The sequence below is a fragment of the Mastomys coucha genome, unplaced genomic scaffold, assembly GCF_008632895.1.
Source record: "Mastomys coucha isolate ucsf_1 unplaced genomic scaffold, UCSF_Mcou_1 pScaffold9, whole genome shotgun sequence".
Lineage (NCBI taxonomy): Eukaryota > Metazoa > Chordata > Mammalia > Rodentia > Muridae > Mastomys > Mastomys coucha.
Genome location: NW_022196915.1, coordinates 79,440,476 through 79,449,211, shown reverse-complemented (window position 1 = coordinate 79,449,211; position 8,736 = coordinate 79,440,476).

The window sequence follows — 8,736 nt, the reverse complement described above, 5'->3', positions numbered from 1 at the left end:
ATTTAAATGTTAAGTTATTATTTTTTTTTAAAATTTTTGTAAATAGCGGTAAGGATATTTTAGGTTATGCCTAGGACACCAATTACATCTTTAATGAACATCAGTGCCTTCATTCTACCTTCCACTTTACAAAACTGTAGGTGCTAGAGCATTAAATTAATGATCCTAAGAGAAAGTAATTAAGCAATTCCAAATTGTGGGTTGATGCACCCTACAATTGTCCTCACCTCTTCAGAAAGTCAACATCTTAGAATTGTTCAGATGCTTAAACAAAGGGACTAAAAGACAGCACAACAGAGGCAGACTGTAACCATAGCAGACTTGTGGAAGTGGGGACATACTGGCTTTAAACTGTATTCATGCATAATTATAATATGTAGGGAGACACTAGATAATATTACAAAATGGTTGTTGCTATATTAAGGAGGTACTATAGTTTCATAGAGAGTCATGTTTTCTAGGTTATGTGTTAATGGCAGTCACATGGTCTAAGTATATATCTCATTTCCATATGTCTAAAAAACCTACATGCATACAAAATCTTTATAATTGGGCAAAATAAAAATTTTAAAACTATACAAAATCTAGCATATTCTTTTTCTATGCATTCATGCAATGTTCTGTTTGGTTTGTCTGATTGTGTTTCGAGCTGGGATGATGCCTTAGTTTGTGAAGTATTTGTTGTGCAAGCAGGAGGCTGAGTTTTGATCCCAGGACCCATGCAAAAAGTGGTCAGTTGCTGAGGATTGCTGACAATGTTTTCCAGTAATCTCAATGAAGACAAGGCATCCCCAGGGAGCAGGCCATCTAGAGTAGGTAAATGGTTGGGAAACACACCCCAGTAAGCATGTGCATGCACACCACAATATTTATGCATCCCACACATGGAGATGTGAGACCACACATACTCATCACACAAAGTTTTCTTCTGAAAATGAAGAGTCCAAAGTTGGATATAAGTAGGGATGAAATGTGTTATATTTTCACTGGACTGTCATTTTCTATGTTCTTCCATGTACATTTTTAAATTGGTAAATCAATGAATAATATACAAGTAGTAATACTAAATAATAAATTTAGTAATATTATTATTAATATTATTATATTAAGTAATAATTTTAGTGTTATTTGATAAACTAATAATATGGCAATAATAATATTTCCATGAGAATAATATACTTAGGAGAGTGGTATCAATTTCAGTTCCTTTCTTTCTCTTTAATGATATGTCATGAGATCCAGAACGTTAGACCAAGATGAGGTACCAGGTACCTTCCTTCACTATCATCAACCCTGAAATTTTACTAAAACTAAATATGAATAAAAACAATAATTGAACAGAACTGTACAAATACCTAAAAATGTTTATTTTAATTAGAATAGCAAATAATAAAACCCTTTTACCTTGTTTCTGTTTTCTCTTTCCAAAGGCATTGTCACAGTCCTATGTCATCAGAGCAGAATTATATTTACTTGCAATGTATTTAACTATGTTTGAAATACATGACTGATTCTTTAATCATAGACTATATTTGGAATATAGGATTAATTTTCAAATCACATAAATAAGCTTACAGTCTTTAATGCTTTAAGTTCAGGTCAGTCTTGAACTTAAACAAACAAAATAGAAAACACACTTCAGTAACAAACTGTAACATTGGTGTGAATTTTTATAAGCCATGTGTCATAAATTTCACTAGCAATCAATATGAAATGAGGGAAGCATCCAGAAAAACTTCAAAGTGAGATATCTATTTCTAACTTCCAATTCTGTACACGCATTTGTAGTCATTTCAGTTGAATAATAGTATATCTAAAATTTGCCATCAAAAAGATGTTTACTATTCACCGGTATTTCTATTGCTTCATACGTTTAGTGCAAAGTGCTGAATAGTCAAGCCCTGCTCACTTTGTGCCATTTCACATTCTGGATATATTCAGGTCTCAAGCACGGAGGACGGATATCTTCCTCTCCAAGAAGCCGATAGGTAATAAGCACGTTTTGAAACAGAACCAAAAAGAAAAAAGAAACATTGCCATCAAAAAAATGTATATTCATAAACACACGGATAGAAAGCAAGAATAATTCATATTTGTTATCTTTTGGTAGGAAACTCCATTATAAAGTTAATACATACTACATTGACATCATTATCCTTTGACATTTTTACCTATTTATTCTTAAATTTTTATTTCTCTGAAAAAATAATCCCACAGATGACGTTTAATTTCTAAAACAGAAACCTAAAACTATGCTTATTTTGTTAACTTTTGAAACTCATAAAGTAGAAAATTAAATCTTATACTACTTCCTCTTTTTGTTTTCACGTTATATGTATTACAGGAAAAGTCCTCTAGATGGCAGCATTTACCACAGTTAGAAATTATTTAGGAAGTAATTTAACTCTAAAAGTGACAGAATAATTGATAAAGTTGACATTTTCCCTTGTTTTACCTATGCGACCCAATGCGTTATCTATTTGATTACATAACTGCTTATTATGAAAGTGTTATTGCAGCCACATTTACACATTTCCAAAGAATAGTAAAGCTCGGCCCAAATCACCAAGATAAATGTATATTATGTGTGTCCTTCAGAGGAAATAAAGTGAGTTGCATTGATGTAGAGGTAACTATGAAAGAAATATTAACTAACCGCATACTTATGCCTGTTTTTGAAAGTATATGTATGATAACATTTGGGTGATCTTAGAGATAAGTTGTTAGAAAGCAAAGTGTTAAAAATCAAGACCAGTTTTTAATTTTACATTCAAATTCATCTTAATTTTAATGTTCTGACTCTCATCAGCATTCCAAAATTGCTGCTGTATTCACAATAGCTAGAAAATGGAAATAACCTAAAAATTCATAAACTAATTATAGAATTTAGGGCAGTCAATATTTTGTTAGTGTATTTCTAAGTGGGTTCAATAATTTTAACTATTACACTACAATATCAATTTTAGCAAGTCAATTGTGTATATTGCACACATATAAAAATAACAAATATTTATCATATTCACTTTTTCGAGTCTTCATGTTTGAAAATAAAGATAGAAACTAGATAGATAAGACCTTGTGCTGGACTCACAGAATTTCTTTACCTTGTATAAAAATTTAGAATGCTTGCCTCTAATAGTTGGAAAAAGGATTTATTTCTTGCAATATTAACTAACTATATAGAATGATCATGGATAATATTCCAAATAAGTCCCTAAAGATACGAGTTCCATTGTTATCAGTACCTTTTGTGTGGCAATTTAAACTAGTATACAAATTCACTGAAATCATGTAAATCTGCCTTCACTGTGTGGCTGGAGGCCTAGATTGTGGCAGATATCTCTGTGGTTTCAGTCTTAATGTCAGTGGGCATGCTTGTGTTTGCTGAGTAAAAGAGATTTTCTGTCATGATATATATTAATTGGAATCATCCCTCTCCATAGGAAAACTACACTTTTTCTCACAGATACCCCCTCGTTATTCAAAGGGTTCTCAAAGACATATAACTACTCTTAGTTGATATATGTTAAAATACATATTTCATCTTGTGACTTATTTTTCCTTCAAAATTACAGAAATAGCATTTAGCTTAGTACAATTTCTATTTTAGTCTTTTGTCAATAGATCAGAATAAAGTCAACATTTTCTGATTTTTATGACTATGTCTTATGTTGGCTAGGACTTTAGAGAGCCATAGTTATGACCAAAAGGCACAGGGCCAACTTTAAGAATTGCGGCAGAGTCAATCTGGAACCTGATTGGGAATCAGGTTCTTAACCATGGTCATTGTGATTCCTCCTGTGAATAAACTTCTATTTCTTTTTCTTTCTCCATCTAGTCCCCATTGGTAACCGGTTTTTATATAATGCAAAAACTCATGCATATACAACATTTACTGTTCACAATGTAATTAGTTTGATCATGAGATATTCTTACAGGCCCTCATAAAGAAGTCAAATTAAGTGTAATAGGATGTTTAAAATAATAAATTCAATAAGCAATTTTACAAATATTATGTTTTAAAACATACTAAGTTGTCACTAACACAAATATATATGTGTGTGTGTATACAACATATATATGTATATATGTATATGTTGTATACATATATCATGAGCATTCAAACTTATGTAAAATATAAAGAGAGAATATGTAAATCCCAGTTTTCAAGTGATAGAGGCCAGGAGGATCATAAATTAGAGGGTACAGAATCCTTGGCTATGGAGGAAGAGTTTATCCTCAAAAATATTTAAATAAATAAATAAGTAAAAAAGAAGCAAAATTATACAATATAAAACAAATATTACTGTGTGTATTAGCATTCTAAAATAAATTATTAACACTAAATTTATACATGGCATATTTTATAACCATAACACATTATTCTCCAATTCATATTTTATAATTATATTTACCTTAAGTATTGCTTTCATATATTTTATTATTTATATTCATATATACTTTTATTATTTCTTGTTGTAATATTCTAAAATTTCATCTCTGTTTTGATGGTAAGGCTCAAATATTTGAAATTAAGCCCACTGCTCTCTTAGAATAGCCACTAAGGTCACATCCATTCCTGTAAGTACAAACTGTAACAGATTTCTCATGAGGTCTCAAACACAGATGCTAGCTGACTGATGATTAGATGTTCGAATAGTTTTAAACACAATTATTTATTCCTTCAAAAGAATTTATTGGAATGCATGCTTATCTTATATTTACCAAGTACTTACAAAGAAATTTTTCCTAATTAGGATTTCTTATAAAGTTTTCCTGTAGCAATTTTAATGAAAACATTTTATGCTACATTTTGCCTTGCTTTATTTTATTTTGGTTAATCTAGTTTTCAAACTTACGGCTTGGGAATATCATAGCTACTCCAGCAATGAGCCACGCTTTCAATGTCTTGTCTGTTTTAAAAACAACTTATTCCATAAAGCCAAGAAAGTTCTCTGAGTCCTACCTAACCCTTTACAGTATTGCACCTATCATTATCCTGGGTGCAAGTTCATACATAGATGAATGACATAACGTGAAGTTTAAAACCTTTGAAGGGCTATTAACCTTAGATTCTAGTGAATGAAATGTCCTTCCTTTCTTTCGTTTCTTCCTTTCCCTCCTCCTCTCCATTCCTCCCTTCTTTCCTTTCTTTTCTCCCTTCTTTTCTTTCTTTTCTTCCTTCCTTCTTTGTGTCTGTCTGTCTGTCTGTCTTGATATGATGCCATATTTACTACAACAGCACTATCCAATCTAGAACTTGCTAGATAGCCAGGGTGTCTTTGAGCTTGCAGCAATCCTCTAGCTTTACACTCCTGGTGCTGGAATCCTCGACAGGATCCGCAATGTCTGAAGAAATAAGGTGTTTCATCTTAAAAATTTAAGGGCCTATAACTTCATGAATAAGCATAGTTTTACATGAGTAGAGTGATTGTGATTCAAATCCGGGACAAAGTGTAACAATGTCTGCTGAAGGCAGGAAAGGTTCATCTCCACTTACACTGTTGCACTGGGATGTGGAGATAAGCCAGAACTGCAGCAGCCAGCAAAATGCAAGGTTATCCCAACTCTCCCTGATGCAGCTAGCAGAGAACCTTCCTTGAAATTTGGTTCTAAGAAACTGTAAGAGGGAAACTAGGCTCATCCCCCCTGTTCTACATGAGTGCGTCTATTTATGTGCACCTTATGTAACAAACTGGGCCTCCAGAGGAAAATCATGTGAGTATGGATTTTAAAATAAAGTCTGAAAGCACGAAAAGAATAAGAAAGGAGGGGGATGGACGAGGAAGATCAACCAACGTTGTTGTCCCAGAGGAAATAAAGTTTTATTTTCAACAATATATACTTATTAATGAAAGAGAAAGCTATACTATCAAATTTAAAATGCCTTAATAGACAATTTTTCCTGACGAGATCTTGGCAAATGCTATTCTAGTTGAAATGTGTACTCATGTCTCCATTTTTATGTATCAATAGAGTTATTTCCAAGCAGCATGCATATTCATCCACATCATTGCACATTGATCATATCATTGTGGATTGAAAGATAATACTCAATGTTTTTATATAATAATTTTAATCTAGCTTTATCTGACAGAACCAAGAAGAAGCTGCCTATATTGTACTTAAATTAGACAGCTTTAGAGAATTTATTTAATTTGAAACATTGCATAAGTATATTACCATTTAAATCAAATTCTATACCTTCCTAAATCACCACAAGTTACCTTAGCCATACTGGTGAAAACATGCACTATGAAAGAACTGTCTACACACAATTAAAAACTTCTATAATTCATGAGAAAATTTGAGAGTTCAATATATTTTTAAATTTACGTAGTAATCACGACAGAATAGTGGCTCAGAAACGTGTCAATTTACATTGTAATAGTGATAAAGGCACCAATCTGACACATATAATCTGTGTCAGTCACGAAAACACAGCAAACTGTTTTAAATTTAGATCAGTCATTCAAAGAGAATGAAAGGTGTCACCAGGGTTCCATGACAATTTGATTACCTGCAGTAGGTTGCCTTAAAAAAAAAATGAAAGAAGAGAAGGAAAGGAAATGAAAGACACTCAAAAGGAAGAGCTGACAATCACTCAGGAAGCCAAGGAATTAACCCAGAGCCCACTGCACTTCGTCAGTTTGCACAGCCTTCAGGAGGTGCTAATTTCTTCCTGTGGTGTTAAAATTCTGTATTGTCATTTTCTCAAGAGTAGTCATGCACACAACCCTTAACAACGTCTTTAACACATCATTCCTCCCGTAGCACAGTGCGAAAGCCTGGCACTTCTGTGAAATAGTAGAGAGATGCTGCTGTGACATCATAGGCCCATGATCAATTCACTGTCTGTTAGATGCAGCACCCCCTCTGGAATGCATTTACAAGAACAGAGCACAAACTATCTGTATTTAATTTTTAACCTTCAATGCCCAGTAGAAGTTGTATTATTCTGGCCTTGAAATCCTTGAGGAGGGCATTTGAGCATTTTCAGCATTATAGCCTATGTCTTTTATATAAAATGTAAGTTGCAGGAATAATCTCCATATGAAATGTAATTTTAACAGTGCTGTGTGATAACTAGGAAATCATACACGAGAATCCAATTAAACTCGACTCCTTAATAATTCAGGTTATTATATGCCACTGCATGGAAATTATTGTTTAATATATAAATAGTACGATGTCAAACGTGGGGAATGTGAAACAATCCCAGTAACTCCATATCTATTTGTATGTGGATCTAAAGGCATTTTGGGCTTCAGTTTACTGGCCAGAGGTGACTTAGCTTTGCAAGTGTCCCCTGACCTAGACAGCCAGGATTGAACAGTATGTCTCTTTTACTTTTGCCCAGATGGTACTAACTCTTGAAGTACTAATCAGAGAGCAAGGGTGACAGCATCATAATTCCTGGATGTAGAAATATCCATGGCCAATTGTGAGTGAGAGTTAATTAAAGAGATCTAGTTTGATGCATGTATATATACATATATATGTATATATATATATACACACACACTAGACTATTTACACACAGCAAACTAGCTGGCAACATATTATATTTAACTGCTCCAAGATATGCAAAAATAGCATAAAGGAACACATATTTCAAACAAAAATCAAAATGTTATCCTAACTAATATCTATACACTTCATTTTTAAACATTATAGTGTATTATGCTGTACTTGAAATCATATAACAAAGTATGTTGTCTTTGAGGCAGAAACCTCAAGTTAAATAGCAAAGGGCTATTTAATGTGTAATTTTTTCCTAGGATTATTAACAAAATAATATTTCTCATTATAAAGTTGAACAGGTGAAACAGAATAAAGGGCGTAAGTCTGCACAATCTAAATTAAGTTGTTAAGAAACTATGGTTAAGGAATTTTTACAATTTAGGTATCTTATAGAAACATTAGACATAGTGTCCTGATACAAGAGGTTCATTTCTCTGTCTGAGTCAGCTTTCTTTGGGGGGGAATATACAGATGTCTCATTCTGGGACTTTAACCTGAGGGTTTTATTCATTGAAGTCTTGTGGTCCTTCGTCTCATGTTGGGATTTGTTTCCTCTTCCCTAGCCTTCCTCCTGGTTCGTACTAAGATTTCATTTTTCAACCATGGGGTAAATAACGTCCTTAGCCAGCAAGTAAAGCCATCTCTTCACAGAGAGTAACACCCCTGCTTATTAAGGAGGATAAATAATTATTGCTAAGCTATGGGCTGCCACTACCTGACTTTGAAATGACTGTGGCATGATTAAAATATAATTGCATTGTTCATGAAATCAACTGGAAAGTAGCTGTGCTGTTGTTGATATTGACTCTATCAGAACACTTCACCACAGAAAATATGCAAGCATAAGAACATGCTACATTAGCTTTAATTTTGTGAATGGCAAAAGAGCATTCACTACAGTACAATTAAAAGAACCAACCTTTAATTCACTAGCGTTGTTTTATGAGGATTTTTCTTTCCTCTTGACATCTGGATGCATAGGGGTCTCCTGTCCATAAACCTTGTTCATCCTAATCACGTTAAATGTTAATTTAATACCTTTCAACTGAATGCAAACACCATCAACATATTGTCTATAAGAAAAATGTCTTACCGCACAAGGTGTTGAGTGATTGCACGGTGAACTTTTAGACACTGAACTTTTACTGTGAGTATGCACCCGAGGAAAAGTTTTAATATTAAACGGGATTACATTTTTATAGGAGAAAATTG